The 19,310-nt window shown below is 55.0% G+C and overlaps 1 non-coding gene across 1 annotated transcript; it reads right to left on the reverse strand.

Moving 5' to 3' along the window:
* Positions 1–17,037: 17,037 nt before the first annotated feature.
* LOC127490033 (U4 spliceosomal RNA) lies at positions 17,038–17,183 on the reverse strand. Its single transcript, XR_007917881.2, has one exon. It is a non-coding gene; the product is annotated as a U4 spliceosomal RNA (small nuclear RNA).
* Between the last annotated feature and the right edge of the window lie 2,127 nt (positions 17,184–19,310).

Consider the following 19,310-nt stretch of genomic DNA (forward strand, 5'->3'; position numbering starts at 1 on the left):
CCACCTCCTAACTGGCCTCTTAGGTACCTTTAACATAGGCTTTGGAGTCTACGGGCCGGTATTGTGGTGCAGAGGGTTAAGCCACCGCCTACCACAGCAGCATCCCATATGAGTGCCAGTTCAAGTCCTGACCCAGATGGAGTTCTGGGCTTCTGACTCTGGCCTGGCCCAGTTCTGGCCATTGCAGCCACCTGGAGAGTGAACCAGTGGAGGGAGGATCTCTCTCTCTCTGTGATTCTTCCTTTCAGATAAATAAATAAATCTTTAGAAAAAAGACAAGACTTTGGGGTTTAAGCTTGAAGTGCCTGCCTGGGTTTGGGTGCCATACCCTATGTAAGCCATCGAAGGGCTATTCCAACTGTCTTTTAGGGATTGACTCGTGCGCCCCCAGCACTCATGCATTGAAGTCCAATAGCTCAGAGGTGGCTGAATTTGGAGACAGGGCCTTTAAAGGGGTCATTGAGGTCATGGGGGGGGGGCGAATCCACCTGACTGGTGTCCTTTAAGAGGAGATGAGGACACAGACACACACAGTGTGTGTGTGTGGGGGGGGGCATGTGAAGAAACAGGGAGAGGATCACACCTGCAAGCCAGGGAGAGAGGCCTTGGGGAAACCAAAACCCAACCCTGCCAGACCCCGGTCTCAGACTTCCAGCCTCCGGGACTGTGGGAAGACAAGCCTGTGTGGTGGAAATGCCCAGAGCTGGTCATGTGGCCCTAGTAGATTAGCACACGCTCTCACACCTGCAGAGAGAATTAAGAACATAATGCCCGTGAAGTCGTCTAGCACTGTGTTCAGCATGGCGGACTCATCAGCTGATTTCCCTCTCCTCGCCTTTATTGCCATGGTTCCCTTCCACGGGCCTCCCCACCCCATGTCCGTGTGGGTTTGGTTGTGAGCCACACTGGGGCGCCTGAGAGGACTAGAACTCCAGGCAGCCCGTCGATGGCCAGCAAAACAGACCCGTTCCCCATCTCCACCGCCGTCCCGGTCCCCTTGATGGTGCAATGGCCTACGATGTCTACAGGTCGGGCCCCCTCGAAAGGTATTACGTGCTTCCAAAGTGAATAACCTTCAGAGAGGAGACTGGCCCTGCAAACCAGAGTCCGGGAGGGACGCTTTGGCCAGGAGGGAGCCCAGGGTGTCCCCAGCCTAGACTGTGGCCATGACGTCAACCACCTGGAAGCAGCCCAGCTGCAGGGGAGAAGGGCTCTGTCCACCTGCAGAGTGGCCCGCCCCCTCACTGTGGGTCAGCCCCCCCCCCCCAGCAGCATGCGATTCAGTTTGTTTCCCTTTTGCTGCACCTGAGCTTTCAATAAAATCAAAATGCTATTACGTTCCCCAGGCTCGAATCAGCTGGATGAAGGAGTTTTTAGAAAAATGTCCCGCCTTCATGCTGGGATGGTGGATGAGATATTAATATGCAACACCACACCTCGACCTCCACACGCAGCAGACATCACTAGTCAACCCACCTCTGCTAGCAGTAGACATCACTAATCAATCGTGGCTTCTTCCTTGTTGGGCTTAGGCTTGGAGGCTGTAACCTTTCCAAAGCCAGCTCTGTAGTGGGAGCCAGCACAGTAGACCAAGCCCCTGTGCCGCTCCGGGTCTGGGGCTCTGAAGGGGGCAGCAGTGTGCCTGCTGCTGTGGTCCAGGCAAGCCTGTGGGACCAAGGTGCTTCTCAGGGATTAAGCTGGCTCCCTGCAGGGATTCTTCTACCGCCGGAAGTCAAGTCACTAAGGCCGGCCGCAGTCTCCTATGGTTTGGCCTGGGCCTGAACTGCCAAGGGCGACCCTTCCTGGACATTCCCCCTCCTTCCCTCGTGAGCCATGAGTGGTGCACGTGGCCCACCTGCTTGTTGGAGTAGGGTGAACCCTGAGTGCCCTGGGGCAGGAGGCCCATCTCAGAAGTGAGCACACCTGTCCCTCCCAGCTCCATGAGCCCTTACAGAGCCAGCCTCCAGAGCTGCGGGCCAGGAGCTGTCAGGTGCCCACACACAGTGCACACATACTCCGTCCCTCTGCCCGGGGTCCCCTGCAGAGCTGGCTTTCCCTGGGGGCCGGGTGGGGGAGCCCCACCTTTCCAAAGCCTGTCCTTGGGGTAGGGGCTTCTTACCCCCCCTTATTCCCAGCCCCCTTCCTGCTCTCGCCCTACAGTAGCAGACAGGAAAATAACCATCCTTTTAGAAGAGCAGCTGAGCCTCAAGCATCCTTTTCCCAAATGATAGGCACCGCCCCCCGTCTGTGCCCTGGGGGCAGAACCAGGACATCTGGGCCCCTCCTCAAATCATCTGGGCCCCTTCCAAACCCATGTTATTGCAAAAACAACCCGATTTTTATTTAGCAAGAGTGGCGTTTAAAAAAATGAATATTATCCACCTTGTCCCAAATCAGGGACTGATGGCATGCCTTCCTTAGGTGTCAAGTGCCAAAGCACACGACTTAGCAGCAGCCACAAGCATGTTCACCTGCCTGAAATGTGGGTGACGCAGTGAATCACGCACCCCCAAAAACAGCACCACGCGGTGCCTTCGTGGCTTTCCTAACAGCAGCTGCCTCTGTCGGTTGGTGTAGGCTCTCAGCAGCCCGAGTCAGCGCTGTGGCTGGGGTCGCGGTTTCACCCCCATCACTCAGGCAACCAGCAGCCTGGCCTCCGCTGCAGGGCTGCAGGAAGAACCTCTCTGGCCACACCAGTCTGTGTCCTTTGTGCTCCCATCGCCATCAATCGCAGCGCCACCCTCACCTGTGGGCATGGACCCATCACAGGTCCTGGATGCAGACAGCGTGGACAGCGCTGAATTCCAGTCCGCTCCCGCGAGGGCTCAGCTCTGCGCGTTCAGCTGTGTGCAGAAGCCCCACCACTGCACTGCCCCTCGCTCGGTCTCAGAACCCGCTGCAGAAGGACCCAGGCGGGTGGGGGACACTTGAGTGTGTCCCCCCAAGCCCCTCTCACATTGGCTCCTCCCTCTTCTAAGCCGAGAGGGCAAGGAATGCCCTGAGGTCCCCTGGTTTGGGGAACACCAAGCAGACTTCTCGCGCGCCCCTGAGCTCCCGAGTTTCCAACCCAGACCCAAGGTTGAGATGGAAGCTGTCATGCTGGCTGCTGGAAGGGGGCCTTTTGTAAGTTTCGGTTGTTTAAGGGCAAGAAGTGAGAACTCTGTCTTCATGTTAAAAAGACAGGGAACAACAGTTTTTGTTTTTTTTTTTTTTTTTTTTCTGCTTCTCTTCTCTCTTGGCCCGCAGGGACTAAATAGGGAATCTGCTGTTAGAATGGACTGCCCGGGTAGGCCGAGCATTCCTGTGGAAGGGGACCCTGCACAGGCGCCATCAGATAGACCAGCGGTTACGGCCCTGCCTTGGAGAATGCAAACCTACGCAGCAGCAGGCTGAGAGGCAGAGAGGAAAAACCTCACGGGGCTCCTGTAGGGGTGCAGAACAGGTTGTGCGGAGCGGCACCTGTGTTACAACGCAGCTTCCGTGTTGCACGGCGGCACACTCTTCCGTCCTGGGCCTCTCGGGTCTGATGGTAGACCCACAGTCCCCGTGAGCACTGGAGCAAAGCCCGCGCCCGGGAAAGACCTGGGCTCAGCCCCTGTCCCACCACCCCCCCTTCCAGGTGGATGATGGGTCAGCAGAGGCAGGTGCGGGCGGAGGCCGGAACCGCAGGTCCGCCTTGGCTGGAAGAGTTGGTTTCTCTCCTCCAGCTCCTCACAGCCCGTCTTTGGCCACACTGCGGTTTCTCTGGCTGGTCTGGGTTAATCCGGGAGACTCGGGATTTGTGGCTGAAGATAGGCACAGTCATTGGCTCTGTTAGTTACACAAGATCTTCAAAAAGTTCGTGGAAAACACACGGCATGAAAACGCTATGCATGAATTTCAAACACTTCTGGCACAAAGAAGGTGGGGCTTCCAATTCCATTTTCCGTGAACGCTTTGAAGCATCCTCATGTATACCTTAGAATGAGCCAACAGTTTGCCGGCGCTGCGGCTCACTAGGCTAATCCTCCACCTGCGGCACCGGCACACTGGGTTCCAGTCCCTGTCGGGGCGCCGGATTCTGTCCCGGTTGCCCCTCTTCCAGGCCAGCTCTCTGCTGTGGCCAGGGAGTGCAGTGGAGGATGGCCCAAGTGCTTGGGCCCTGCACCCCATGGGAGACCAGGAAAAGCACCTGGCTCCTGCCTTCGGATCAGCGCGGTGTGCTGGCCACAGCGGCCATTGGAGGGTGAACCAACGGCAAAGGAAGACCTTTCTCTCTCTCTCTCTCACTGTCCACGCTGCCTGTCAATATATATATATATATATATAGAGAGAGAGAGAGAGAGAGAGAGAGAGAGAGAAGGAGTTCTTACTGAAGCCAACTGATGCTCCCGGGAGATCCTTGCTTTTGGTCTTTTAAAGATTTATTTATTTATTTATTTGAAAGTCAGAGTGACGCAGAGAGAGGGAAAGACACAGAGAGAGGGAGAGAGCCATCCAGATGGCTGCAACAGAAAGGGCTGTGCCAGGCCGGAGCCAGCATCCAGGAGCTTCATCCTGGGAGGCCCAGAAGAAGCTCCTGGCTTCAGACCGGCCCAGCTTCAGCTGTTTCAGCCATTTGGAGCGTGAACCAGCAAACGGAAGATCTCTCATTCTGTTTCTCTCTCTCTCTCTCTGTAATTCTGCCTTTTAAATAAATAATCTTTATAAAAAATTGTATCTCCTTGATAATTGATAACATAAGACAATAATTAATGTGATAGTGTTATAAATTCGCCACAGAAGTAGCTGAGCACTCTAAGACTCCGTACCCCACCTCGCACCCTCCAAACCCTGGGAACGCTGTGGAAACTTGGAGCTGTTCATGTCCTGGCTGTGGGATGTGGGTAAGAACCAAGCAAAGACCGGCCCACGGGAGAAAAAGAGCCTTGAGTTACAGGGTGGAGACCTGGGTCCTGGTGACTGCGGACAACTGTGACAGTTTGGTTTTGGTCATTCATATCTTTTTAAAGATTTTCTTTATCTTATATATTTTTAAAAGATTTATTTATTTAAAAGGCTGACAGAGAGGGAGAGACAGAAAAACAGATCTCCCACCCACTGGGTCACACTGGCCTAAAGCCAGGAGCTTGGAACCCCATCTGGGTCACCTATGTGGGTGGCAGGGACCCCAGAATGTGGACCACTGTCCACTGCCTTCCCGGACGCATTAGCAGGAAGCGGGGTCGGAAGTGGAGGAGCCGGGACTTGAACTGGCGCTTCGATATGGGATGTGGGCCTCCGAAGCAGCGCTTTAACCTGCTCGGCCGCAATAGCAGCCCCACCTTCTTCCTTCTTGGGATGAAATAATGGGACAAACCTGTGCTTTTCTGTCTCTTTTTTCTTAAGATTTATTTATTTATTTGAAAGTCAGAGAGAGAAAGATGGAGAGAGAGAGAGAGGTCTTCCATCTGCTGGTTCACTCTCCAATGGCCACAATGGCCAGAGCTGGGCTGATCTGAAGCCAGGAGCCAGGAGCTTCTTTCTGGTCCCCCACATGGGTGCAGAGGCCCAAGCACTTGGGCCATCTTCTACTGTTTTCCCAAGCCCCAAGTAGGCAGCTGGATCGGAAGTGGAGCAGCCAGGACTTGAACCAGCGCCCACATGAGTCGCCAGCACCAGAGACAGCGGCTTTACCAGCTACGCCACAGCGCCAGCCCCGATTTTCTGTCTCCTGTCCCGTGATTCATGCTGACTGTGGAGGCGCTTCCCTGACAAGACCCAATTTTGGCAGCTTTGGTTCTCAAATCTCCCAGGGAAAGTGTAGTTTCTACTGTGTCGTTGAAGGTGGCCCTTCCTTTCGACTGCCTGGGAAGTCCAGCGTGTGCCCACACCCCGGATGTGCCCCTTCACTGCCTCTCCCAGCTCTGAAGCTCTGAATCAAAGAAGTGTCTTATTCTGTCCAGTGTGTCTTCATCTCTGATTTCCAGTCCCCGTCAGTAACCAGCAGGCAACGCGTCCTCCAAACCGCTCTGCACAGAACCTCCGGTTTCTCGTCATCACTCTGCCCAGCTGGTAATGCACTCAGTCCCGGCTGCTAAGCCTTCCTGTGATGAGTCATCTGTTTTCACAGACTGCTGGTTATAAGGCTGGGGCACAGCTTACACATATATAAATATTTTGCCATCTTCCTCTGTCTGAAGGACCCAGTGACTCAGGGGATGCTCCTGACAACTAGAAATGGTTATGAAGCTTGGTGACATCTTTTCCGTCATCATCCCATCATTCCTCCAGGGTACTGGCTTGAAATCATGAGGCAAAAGCAAGATTCTTGTCTCTCAATAATTATTATCTGAGTAGGCGAAACTCAGAATATGGTTTACTGCTCTTGCTGCAACCCGTGCCTTTGGTTTCCAGCCGTGAAGCGAGGTAGCCCATCTCCCTCGGCCTCAGTTTTGGGAGCAAAGCACTCGGTCATTTACTGCCCGATCATTCGGCATCAGGAGGCACTTCCGTCCTGTGCCAGGATCTGCCCTGGTGCTGGAGATACAAAGATGGACAAGATGTGGGCCTTGCCTTCCAAGTGTGTATGCATGTGCACACATGTGTGTGCATGTGTATGTGTGCGTGTTTGTATGCATACGTGTGCACATGTATGTGCATGCATTACACGTACATATGTGTGCACATATATGTGTGCATGTTTGTATGCATACGTGTGCACATGTATGTGTATGCATTGCATGTACATGTGTGTGCATGTGTGCATGTATATGTGTGCATGTTTGTATGCATACGTGTGCACATGTATGTGTATGCATTGCATGTACATGTGTGTGCATGTGCGTGTGTGTGCAATGGAAGAGCCACAGCTATTGAAGGTGCTGAGGAAAACGAGCCACATTGTGGAGGGATGTGTGTGGCACGACACGGAGTTTGACTTTATTCATAAACGTCTGGAGGATTATCAACAGAGCGATGAGGCACCTGTATCGTGGCACAGCCGGTGAAGCGACCACTTGCAACACCAGCATGCCACATCAGAGTGCTGCTTCCCATGCAGCCCACTGCTCATGTGCCTGAGATAGCGACAGAAGATGGCCCAAGTGCTGGGGCCCCTGTCACCCACATGGGAGACCCAGCCACGGAGGCATATTTGGGGAGTGAGCAGCAGATGGCAAGTCTCTCTCTCTCTCTCTCTCTCTCTCTCTCTCCCCCCATCACTTTGCTTTTCAAATAAATAATAAATAAATGCTTTTAAAAATGTACACACACACACACACACACGAGTGATGACCATGTCCAGCTCTGCCTTCTGGGAAGACATCCATGGAGCAGGATGGAGGAGGATGGAGGGGGCAGAGGAGGGGTTGACCAAAAGGCTCAGAAGGTCCAGGCGCAGTGGGGACTGGGGGAGCCCAGGTCAGGGACCCAGGCCCTAGCGACGGCCGTGGAGAGGGCACTGGAGAGGCATCTGAGCGGTGGGACCAGTGAGGGAGGCCAGAGAGCAAGTGAGGCCCAGGTTTCGGGCTTGGAAACAGGAACAAGGCTGCCGTTTACCTAGATAGGGAAGCCAGCCCGAGAAAGCGGGGGAGACAGGGACTTCCGTGGGAAGCGCGTGCAGCGAGAGCGCCCTTGGAGGAGGCAGGCGCCGAGGTCTGCCTCTCCATCTGCGCAGGAAGAGGTCTGGCTCTCCATCTGCGCAGGAAGTCTCATCATGGAGATGTGATGAGGATCACGGCAGCGCGTGGGAACCCTCAGCCGCCAGATGCCGCGCGCGCGGGGCGGGACCGCTGTCATTTCTGCGCATCTCAGACTCATCAGTCGGGCTTTCACGAGGAAGAGGGCGCCGGCACCGTCTGCATCGTAACTGCCTCTGAGGCCTGCGTGTGCCTCTTCCAGGCTGAAATCAAGTCTCGTGCGTGGAGACCTGAGGCGCCCCTCCCCCAGCAGGTAGCCTGAACCCAGCCAGGAGAGTGCGCCTCTGTTCTCAGCCCTGCGACCCACCCTCAACCCCCCTCGTGGAGTCACTCCGCTACTCTGTGCCCGGTTTGTTTCCCCAGAGCTGCAACTTTTTTTTTTTTTTTTTTTTTTTTTTTTTGGCAACATTCGCTCTTTCTTGTGTCCTGAGCGTCTCCTACATGGCTGTGTGAAGGCACTGACACTGAGCAAGCCTGGCCTGGCCCCTGCCCTCGCCCAGTGAACTAATAGCAAGAAGACGTTGGAAGGCGTCCTGTGATCAGGAGAAAGCAGATACGTCTGCAAGGAAGTGCCTGCAACTTCGGGGGAAAAATGGACACTCTCCCTTTAAGATAGCATCCCGCAAAATAGCTCTCCCACCCCGAGCCAGCCGTCTTCAGTGGGGGCGCAGGGGTAGCCTGCACTTGGGAGTCATCTTCGGCAGCCTGGGGACGCAGGAGCAGTCCGGCCGGCCCGGCGGAAGCGTCCCATGGCACCATTCCTGTGGCTGTCCGTGACTGGTCTGCTGCCTCGGTGCAGGGTTGTGAGCTGGGAGCCGCTGCAGCCATGGCGATGGACGGCCGATGCGTGAACCTGCCCGTAAGGCGCACGGGGAGCCGCACGTGCTCTCCGCGGGCACAGGAGTACGTCAGAGGCCTGGGCGGCCGCTCTGGAGGACCCAGTGCAGACAGCAGCTGGTGGGTGCGGGGAACACAGCCCGAGGCCCCCAGGCCTCCGTGTGGGCTCTCAAGGCAGTGCTGTGCAGTGCAGGCCTGGGTCACAGTCCCCGTGCTCCAGGCACACCCCGGTGTCACGGGCCCAGCTCAGGCGGCCTTGGAGGGGTTCCGCTCACGTCCCCGGGAGCACCTGCTGCTCCACGGGCACAGAAGGCAGGTGTCAGGCGGCGAAGACCAAGCAAGATTTTAAGAAACAGATCCCTCCAGGTGCGGCTGCACGCTTAGCTGGATGCAGAGAGACGCGCGGCCCTCCCCAGTGCCGGAGAGCAGGGCTGCCCGGCCTGGAGGCTGGGCGCAGGCCACTGCGCATGCCCTGTGCGGAAGGGGCTCGGTGGGACCTGGCCGCGACTCACGCACCACGTGGTGTCTGCTGCGGGAGCTCCGCGGGGCTGCACTGTCAGCCTCGCAATGAGACAAACTTCGAGATGCCGTCTGTGGCGCCACCAGAGCAGCCGCCCAGAGGGGTCGCCTGGGTCTGGGGGCCAGTCTGGGTGGGCCAAGCCCTGCCGTCCGTGGGCGGCTTGGTGCTCGCTCAGAAACGTCCATCTGCTGGCTGCTTTCCCTACTCTCTCATCTCCGTGTCTTCCAGTAACGTCTTCACCGTTGTCTTCCTCTTACATCAGATAAATTACTTAAGATGCTTTATTCATGGGGCCGTTGCCGCTTTGCACTTGGTTAATCCTCTGCCTGCAGCGCCGGCTTCCTATATGGGTGCTGGGTTCTAGTCCCGGTTGCTTCTCTTCCAGTCCAGCTCTCTGCTGTGTCCCAGGAGGGCAGTGGAGGATGGCTCAAATGCTTGGGCCCTGCACCCCATGGGAGACCAGGAGAAGCACCTGGCTCCTGGCTTCGGATTGGTGTAGCTCTGGCTGTGGCGGCCATTTGGGGGGTGAACCAACAGAAGGAAGACCTTTCTCTCTGTCTCTCTCTCTCACTGTCTAACTCTATCTATCAAATAAATTTTTAAAAAATGCTTTATTCACAAGAACAAGCAAGCATCCAACCGAGGGACTGAAAACTGTTTCTCCCTTCTGTGAACACCGGACGTGTCCATTCCACACCTGTCTCAGACGATGAATGTGGGTGTCAGAGTGGACGGGTGCAAGGTGTGGATCGCAGCACAGGGGTGGCCACTCGAGGCCAGATCAGCTCAGCCTTGAACCCAGCTAGGCCCTGGATGACAAGTAGAATTTTGTCAGCCATCTGTGTCTTCCCCACTTCTTCAGGAAGCCAACATTGTCTTTTTTTTTTTTAAACATTTATTTATTTGAAAGGCAGAGTTTCAGAGAGAGAGAAGAAGAAGAAGAAGAAGAGAGAGAGAGAGAGAGAGAGAGAGAGATCTCCCATCTGCTGGCTCAGTCCCCCTATAACTACCAGCAGTCAAGGCTGGGCCAGGCTGAAGCCAGGAGCCAGGATTCCCTTCCGGGTCTCCCATGCGGGTGCAGGGGCCCAGGCACTTGGGCCATCCTCCATGGCTGTCCAAGGAGTGTTAACAGGAAGCTGGATCAGAAGTGGAGCAGCTGGGACTGGGACTGGCACTCATATGGGATGCTGGTCTCACAAACGGTGGTTTAACCCGCTGCACCGCAGTGCCGCCCTGTGGAAGCCACCCTTTTCAATGGCCAAAGTAAATGGGAAGGGTCCATTTACCGCAGAAAACAAGTGAGTGGGGAGGTGGGGGCGGGACTGTTGGGGATGCTGGCTTTACTGTTGGTGGCACAGCTCTTCAGAGTTCTGGTCGAGCAATCACCTTCTTTCACTCTGGCCATGTTATGCTCCTTCCACACCCCACGCCCCAGCCTGCTCGGGGGAGCCTGCTGTGGGGGACAGGGGACAGTGTCCCCCCGTTGTTTCCTGTGCGTCTTATTGAGAACCAAACAGCCCCAAGCCTGCATGGTCCTGGTACTTAAAAAAGACTGGCACCCAGGAAAAGACAGGGAGGAGGGGGAGGGGAGACATAGGCAGCAGAAGCAGGAGAGGCAGACCACAGCCGGCCGTGGAGGCTCCAGGCATGCAGATCTGAGCCGCAGCACGGGCCGCTGTTTCACATTCGTGTTTGATTTACGACCGGATGCCCGGGTGGACCTGTGTGGAATTCACCCCCTGACCTGCTGGATTGCAAAGTCCGCGGTGCGCTCTCCTTCTGTAATTGTTTACTAGCCAAGTTTACTGCCTGAGCGCCGGCGCTTCCTGTCCTGGCATTCAGGCCAGACGGCGAAGCCCTGTGTGGACGCCACCAGGACAGGACTAGGGAGGGACCCACAGGCTGGCCTCCCACCCCGGGGCACTGCGTTGCACTGTGCAGAGCCCGCCCTTCCTCCCACGGCCATGGTCGCTGTCTCTGCTGCTGCCGATTCTGCTGTTGCTGTCCCCTGGTGCCACGGCCGCGGGAGCCTTGGTTCTGACTCAGCCACCTGTGGCCCTGCATGTAGCTGCACCCTGGCCAGGCCACCAGGCCCATGGCGGTGCTGCCCCAGCGCACGGGCCCACACCCGTGTGGATACCGGCATCCGCCGCCCAGCATCGTTCTGTTCTCCTATCCAGCCTCTCTCACAAGCACACGTGCAAGCAGAACATGATTAAGAATCGCAGGGGTGTAAAGGCTGCACTGGGCTCTTGCTAGCTAGAAGGATTTCACAGGTCCCGCCTGCGTGGGGCCATTCCTGAAACCGCAGGGAGCCCGTGTCCACTGGCTGTGCAGAAGCAGGGGACACTTCATATTCATCAGGGAGATGAGACCAGGAGAAGCCCAGATGTGCGGGGAGCTCGGAGGGGCCCCAGAAACAAATGTCGGCGTTCACCTACAAGATCAACAGAGCCGCCCACGGCACCGTAGCCTCACCTCGCCTTCCCAGGGCAAATCCCAGGTGAGGCATCCACGCATCGGTGGTGGCAGGCAGCCTCGGGCGGCCAAGGTCATGGCGGCAGCAGCAGATGGCTGGAATGCGCCGATCTTCCCCCCGCCCCCAGCACTGCAGGGACCCCCGTGCTGAGGAGGAGGAGGGGAGGCCAGGCGACGAAGAAGCAATCGCAGCGCACCTGCAGCAGGTGTCATTGGTATGCAGACGGGGGCGGGGCAGGACCACCGTGACAGTGGCAGCCTCAGGCGCTGCACAGTCCATGCCTCGTCCTGGCTGGGACCCTGGAGAGTTTAACATCACGAGAGCCACATGTGGTCATTCGTGGACTCTTAGTTCAGTCACCCCAGAGGCCTAACCCTGCCTGTGCAGCCCAAGCCCTCCCCTCCCTCAGCTCCCCCCACTTTATTTTGCTCCATGAATGAGTAAGGTGTAGTGTCTGTGGTCAGAGAAAGAAGGGATTTTAAAACCATTTCTGCCTTTTTAAAAGATCTACTTATTATCTGAAAGGCAGAGTTAGAGAGAGAGAGAGAGAGAGAGAGAGAGAGAGACTTTCGTTTGTTGGTTCACTTCTCAAATGGCCACAACAGCTGTGACTGGGCCAGACCAAAGCAAGGAGCCTGGAGCTGTATCAGGGAGCCAAGCGCTTGGGCCATCTTCTGCTGCTTTCCCAGGTGCATTAGCAGGGAGCTGGAGCAGAACTGGAGCAGCCAGGACTCAAATCAGTGCCCTATGGAATGCTGGTGTCACAGGCAGCCGCTTACCCCGCTGTTAGCAACGCCAGCCCCTGTTTCTACTTTGAGTAAATCCTCATCTAGGAAAGACCGGGCAGAAACGACTTGACGCCCACACGACTTGATGTTCGAAACAGGAAACAGTCAGCCAGAGAGGCAAGCTTATAAATGCGTATTCGTGCGAGAGCACTGGTGTCCAGAGACTATTAAAATAATTAAATTCCTTGCATGGTGCTGTCTTTTAAAAAGTCATACACAGTCCTTAAAATAGCTTCTTAATTTCAGAAGGCAAAGTACAAAGCTGTCCCCCACTAGTAACGTCCTTTTTGCCTCTTTCCTTCTAATTTTTTCTCTATAGATGGTTGTATGTGCTTTAATTTAGATGGAGGTATTTTTATTTTGCTTTTTAAAAATGCCTATACCAAACATTTCTAACTTTGCATACCATGAAGATCACTTTGTGTTGCAACACAGTACCTTAAAACAAATGTTTGGGGCTGGCGCTGGTAAAGCCACTGTCTGCGTGCCAGCACCCCGGGTGGGCACTGAGTCGAGTCCCAGCTGCTCCACTTCTGATCCGACTCCCTGCTGATGTACCTGCTAATGTACCTGCTAATGTACCCTCCAGTGTACACACGGCCTGGAGGAAGCCTTGCCTCCTGGCCAGCCTGGCGCAGCCCAGGTCATTGTGGTCATTTGGGGAGTGGACCAGGGGATGGAGGATTGCTCTCTCCTCTCTCCTCTCTCTCTGTGACTCTGACTTTCAAATAAGTGAATCTTTGAAAAAATATCTAAAATGTTAGTTGCATCATCAAAAATGTGTATTTATTTTATGGAAATTAGATGTGTTAAAAGTAAAAATCAAATTAAAATCAAGTTGAAAGCACTCTAGCCACATTTCCACAGCCTCCTGTTCCTCTGCCCCCACCATCCTGGCCAGCATAGAAAGAATGAGCCCTAGTGCATGCCAGATACACCGTGTGTGTGCACACATGTAAGTTTCATATGTATGCACACGTGTATGTGTGTGTAGCTTGAGTGTACCTAATTGAAAAACCAGAAAGCCCCTACGTTCCCAAAGCCAAAGCTTTCTGAGTCAGTGCTCTGACTTCTGAACATCAGGCTTTTGAGCCCTGGACTTGCAGATTACAGATGTCCGTCGGTCAGGTCTACACAAACGTCCCCAAGGCCAGAGTCTGAAGCGCTTCCTGTCCATGTGTGCATCCCTCTCCCTCTCTTTCCCCTCACCCTGGTGTGTGAGGGAAGAATTTTCTTTCCATTGACTTCAATCCAGCTTTGAGCCCAACCCCAGTCCTCTGCCTGGAGATCCATGCTTGTTATTTGTAGGATCAGGAGAGGATGAGGATTGGAGATTTTGCAGTAACGGGAACCAGGAGGCGCCTGGTCCTGCCCTTTCTGGCTACTGACAAGCCCTTGGCTCCTCTCTGCCTGGTTTCCACGCCGTCCAAGCCTGTGCTTTGGGGGCAGCACTCCTCACAGAGGTGTGGACAGCCCAGCCTTGTAGGAGATGAGGGGCAGAGGGCAGCACCAGCCCCATCGCTTGCAGAACGCCACACCTGTGTCCCTTTGCCCTGGATGGCGGGGAGAGCCCCGCTGTCCACAGCAGTCCCAAAGACCCCTCCACCCCGGGACTCACCTTTCAGGGAGATGGAGGGCTTCTTGAGAAATCCAGACGACCCTGGAGGCAAAGAAGATGGGAATCGGAGGGAGAAGGGAAGACATAGCGAACACACGTGTTAACGTGTCCAAAGCCTCCTGCCGCTCACAGAATATGTGCAGTAGTGAGAGGTGGGTGCTGGGGGCTGGGCTGAGTCTACCAAGCACAGAGGAGATGGTGTGAGCGACCCGGTCCACGGGAGCCGGGATTCAACGTGAGACCCAAACAGCGCATGGCCGAGGAGGTCCAACTTTTGCCATTCGTGACTTTCCTTACGCGCCGATGAGCCTTGTGAAGGCGCGGCCTGTGTCCTCTTTACTTCTGCGCTAGATGAGAAACAGGGCGGTGGGAGATGCACTTACAGACAGAGTTTTCTTCTCAGGAATTGGCTCTGCGTTTGCGCTGGCTCTGAAGCCCAGCATTCACGGGGCGAGCCGTCGGGCTGGGAATCCAGGCAGGAGCCAAGGCTGCAGGCACGAGTGGGAGCACCCCGCAGACTCAAGGCCAGCGCCCTTCTTCTTTGGGAACCCCAACTCAGGACTGAGGCCGTGCACTGAGTCCCCACAGCCCGCCTGTGTCATGTAGGCTCACCAGAGTGACTGATTCAGAGGCTCCTCTCCTCCCCGCCGCCGGAGGCTGGCATTTGACCAAACAACCGGGCGCCGCAGCCGAGGTTACCTGTCACAGTGACTTGGCGAACTTGGAGAGAAACAGAAGCGCTCGAGCCAGCTGCAGCCCTGAGATAACCCGAGCCGAGAGCTCGGTCAGGCAAGCCCGCCTCTCCCGGAGCCCAGGCGCCGCGCTCTGGAGATTCCGGTCTCCGGAACCCTTTCACTCGCCTCCCTGGCCCTCAGGAATGCCCGAGTCTTCCCAGCACCACGTTTGCAAACGTGAGCTTGAGGGTCAAACACCGCAAGCTGGATCGACCGCTTGCCTGACCATTGCATGACTAGGCTCGTTAGGTGGCTCCCCAGAGCCTCCGCGTGCCCATCGGTAGACGGGGATGGCGGTAGGCACCCTCTAGGGGGTTGGGTTTACACTTGGCATAGTGCCTGATGCAGAGTCCAACACTCAAAGTCTCATCTTCATGGAAACCACCAATATCCCAGCCAACAGCCTTTCCATACCAAGTTCATGGTTCACGTTGACGCGGCCAACCTTCCGCCTTTCCTCCCTGAAGTCACTGTGGGAAACGGAAGCCCTCCCTGGCTGGGCCCTGGAATCTCTCCGGCTCCATCTGTGCTGTCCACCTTACCTTCCTGCCAGGGAAGCGCCCAGCTCATCAGCCAGCTCCAGCTCCCCACACGGAGGTTCAGCAGAGCCTCAGTTCAAGGTCACTGTGTAGCGGCTCCAGGGAAGCCATCGCTCGGAGGGAGGCAGGTGGGGCTGGTTGATTGACACGCTTGGCGCTCAGAGCTCTTCTTAAAACTCTCTCCCAGGGCCAACGGCTTGGCAGAGCAGGTTAATTCTCTGCCTGCAGTGCCAGTAACCCATTTGGGCACCAGTTCTAGTCCCGGCTTCTCCTCTTCCAATCCAGCTCTCTGCTGCAGCCTGGGAAAGCAGTAGAAGATGGCCCAAGTGCTTGGGCCCCTGCACCCCTAAGGGAGACCGGGAAGAAGCACCTGGCTCCTGGCTTCAGATTGGTGCATCTCCGGCCGTTGCGGCCATTTGGGGAGTGAACCAGTGGATGGAAGACCTTTCTCTCTGTCTCTCCCTCTCACTGTCTGTAACTGCCTCTCCCTTCCTGGTCGTGGGAGGGAAGAACAATTTCAGGAGAAGCTGTTGCCGTAAGGGGTCATTCTGGGGACACATTCTCGTTTTCTGGAAAGCAAATCTCTCGTGTGTGCAGTTTCAGATGGGGACGAAGCTGCACGGGGTGGGGCACTCCTTCCCTGGGGGGGGGGGCTGTCCCACTTGTCTGGCAAGCAGCAAACAGGAAGTGAGCAGGAGACGGGAGGGCGCCGTGCTGGGCGCATCGCGTCTTGCAGAGGTTCAGAGGCCCTTGCAGCTGCCTCTCCCTCCAAGGTCCATAAAAGCTGCCCTGCAGGTGCTGCTCTTGGCACTATGACATTCAGGGGGCTCCCAGGTGCCACCGACCCCCACACGGGCACGGCATGGGGGGCTGCGTATGGTCACAATAGGAGGACTGCGCCCACCAGACACCTCGTCAGAGGAACACGAGAGCATGAGGAGAGGCAGCGGAATCCCACCTCCGCCTCCATCAGTCAGGTGCCCGTTGCTTCTCTGTCCTTTCTAATCCTGTGCAGGCATCTTTCCTGGAAACTAAATCCACTCAGTGGAATTGCTCGTTTTGTTTTAAAGATTTATTTATTTGAAAAGCATAGAGAGGGAGAGAGAGATCTTCCAACTTCTGGTTCACTCCCCCAGATGGCTGTGTTGGCCAGGAGCCAAGAACTCCATCTGGGTCTCCCACGTGGCTGCAGGGGCCCAGGCACTTGGCCCGTCACCTGCTGCTTTCCCAGGTGCGTTAGCAGGGAGCTAGAGGGGAGAGGAGTGGTGAGCTTGAACGAGCGCTCACACGGGATGCCGGCATCGCAGGCAGGCGGCAGCTTGTCCTCCTGTACCAGCAACAACCCTGACGGTTTTCGTCTTCATTGTCTCTGCATGTATCAAGTGGTGCTGGCCTCTGCTCAGGGTGACAGAAGGCCAGTGTCTTTGCCCGTCAGTGTCAACTGCCCATCGTCCGAGCTTCCCCTCAATTGATGGGAAGATGCACATGGGTACCGCTTGACAGTTAACCAAGATCTATTAGAGTTAGCAGTGTTCTTTGAGTGAAAGAAAGGCAGAATATGCCAAAAACACAAGCTAAAGTTAAACAGACAGAACGAGGTGCCAGACAAAGCAGAAACCTGATCCCCATCGCACACTGTGTCCCCTAGACTCCTCTGCCTCCCCTGCCCCACCTGCCATCGCCACCCTGGGGAGCTCAGACCCTCATCTAGGGTGTCTCCAGGTGGCACAGTTAAAGGCACCCTCTGGTTTGAAATCCAATAGCCCCTGAATCAATGCTCCCATTTATCCACAGTGAAGCAATTGATCTTTTTAGAGAGGGACTTAATAAAAGAAAAAAGTCCTGTGACCCTGCTCTTCAAAGTCTGGGCCATCAGTCTGTAAAAGTGTGGCACCTTAAATCAAATGTGTTTCAAGTCATCATGGCAGGGTATTGGGAAAAGTTTTCAATTAGCAATAATCATGCCTTGGATAAACCTCATTGGCTACGATCCTGCCACTGCACAAAGCTAAAACCAAATGTGTTGGGGCCAACGTGGTGGTGTAGTGGGTAAAGCCACCACCAGCAATGCCAGCATCCCATATGGGCTTCTGCCCTTCAAATACATAAAATAAACCTTCTAAAAATGTGTGACGTGTGTGTGTACAGCTTTGGTTTCCAGATGAAGAGGCTGCTGTTTTACAAGATGATTAACGATGACGACCCAGGAGCGAGCATTGGTCTGGCAGTTAGGATGCCGAGTGCCCCGAGTCTGCGTCCCCTCGCTGGCTCCTGTCTCCAGCCTCCTGCTAATGGGCACCCTGGGAGGCAGCAGGTGACGGCTTGAGTAACTGGGTCCCTGCCACTCAAAATAAATTCTGAAGTTTATCTCGAAATGTATTTGTTGACATTTCTTTGAGAGGCAGACAGAGGAGACACGGTCAGAGGTCTCCTGTGTGCAGTTCACTGTCCGAATGCCAGCAGCAGCCCGGCTGGGGCAAGCTGAAGGCAGGAGCCAGGAACTCAGTCCAGGTCTCCCAGAGACCCAGCCGCCTGGCCATCTCCCACTGCCTCCCACGCACTGGCAGGGAGCTGGTCTGAAGTGGAGGCAGGACCCAGACAGTCACCCTGATAGGGTAGGCAGGCGTTCCAAGTGCATCTTAATTGCTGTGACAAATGCCGCTCCTACATTTAAGAACATATTAAGTGCCAACACAGTATCGCAGACGGCTGGGTGGGCGCCGCCCTGGGGGCTCAGCTCAGACTCACATACATGTTTGGCAGTGCCAGCGGATACGACAGCTCACTGCGGCTCCCGCGACAATGGCAGTGAGACTCCTGTTCTCACGCTTACAGAACGGGTACGGGGCAGAGTGGCTCTGAAATGCCCATTTCCTCGCTCCACTGGAGTCTTTGTTAAAAGCTCTATGGGCTGAGAACCTGAACTCTCAAGCTGTCTGCAGGGTTCTGGATTACACGGTTTGTGGCTTGCAGGTCGAGAAGGTCTGTTCGGTGAGTGCCACCAAGGTCCCACGTGTGAGAAATGACGCATTGTCTGTCCCGGTGCTATGCGTTCTCGGCACGGCTACACCTTCTCCTTGAACGCTACTCCAACACCACACGAGGAGAGCCCAGCTTCCGATGAAGTGTCCTTCACAGCTCTGGCCAACGAGCGGTCTCCCCAGTCGCCCTCTTTGTTAAACTCAGGGACAGCAGCTCTGGGAGGCATGCAATTCTTTTATTTAAGGCTTCAGGAAATTTCTGCTGTCAAAATGTTTTGAAAATCAAAAACTGCTACCTGAGCTCTCAATAGTATTATTGTACTTTTGGATTTCCCAGCAATAAGAATGAGACTTTTTGTTTCCATCACGTATAGTCAGTGCAGCTAATAAAAAGTATTTTTTTGTAAAAGGGTCTTTATTTTCCCAAAGGGGAAAAAAAATTAGTCAAGACCTACTCAGTGTGGCATTGAAAAATAAAACAAAAGAACAATATCCCTTACTGTTTGTGTTTAATATTAATTGCTTTTTAACCTTTGATACTGCTGCTGATTAAATTTTTATTTTCTTTTTCACGGCTTGTCTTCAACAGCTTCTACAAATCTTTGCTCCTCAGCCTCATGAAATTGAATCCCATATTAAACAGTTTTGTTTTTCCCCAAGTGGCTTTAAGATTACCTTCGCTGCCTTGGGTTACAAGAATTCCAGCTGCTATAGGTAGTATCTGAGTTCGAAGTGTGCCTGCATTTGCATACACAACGCGAACACACAACAGAAGCAGTGCCAATTTGGCTGTCATGGCGGACTTCAGCGCAAGGTGCACCACGCAGACCGTGTGGTCCTGTGGGGTCATGATGGAGCTGGGAAATCGCTGTCACCTGAAGATTCTGTATCCAGCCGCAGTCCTGGCACGACCCCCTGCTGGGGCATCGGTGGCGCTGGAGGAGGATCGGAGCTACCTACTGCAAGGCCAGCCCTGCAACGGTGCAGCAGTGCCCGATACTGGATCGTGATACTAGTCGGCCACACCATTGGTTTATGGAACTGCCGTACTCTACTGAAAGTCGTGGTGGCGGCGTGAACACCTGCTACTTATAAAGAGTTGACTGTGAAGAGCCTGCAGGTGGCCCCGCAGCCTCGTCCATCTCATGGTCACTGC

Source organism: Oryctolagus cuniculus, chromosome 5 (assembly GCF_051225735.1).
Source record: "Oryctolagus cuniculus isolate XC-2025 breed Fujian yellow rabbit chromosome 5, ASM5122573v1, whole genome shotgun sequence".
In the NCBI taxonomy this organism is placed as follows: Eukaryota; Metazoa; Chordata; class Mammalia; order Lagomorpha; family Leporidae; genus Oryctolagus; species Oryctolagus cuniculus.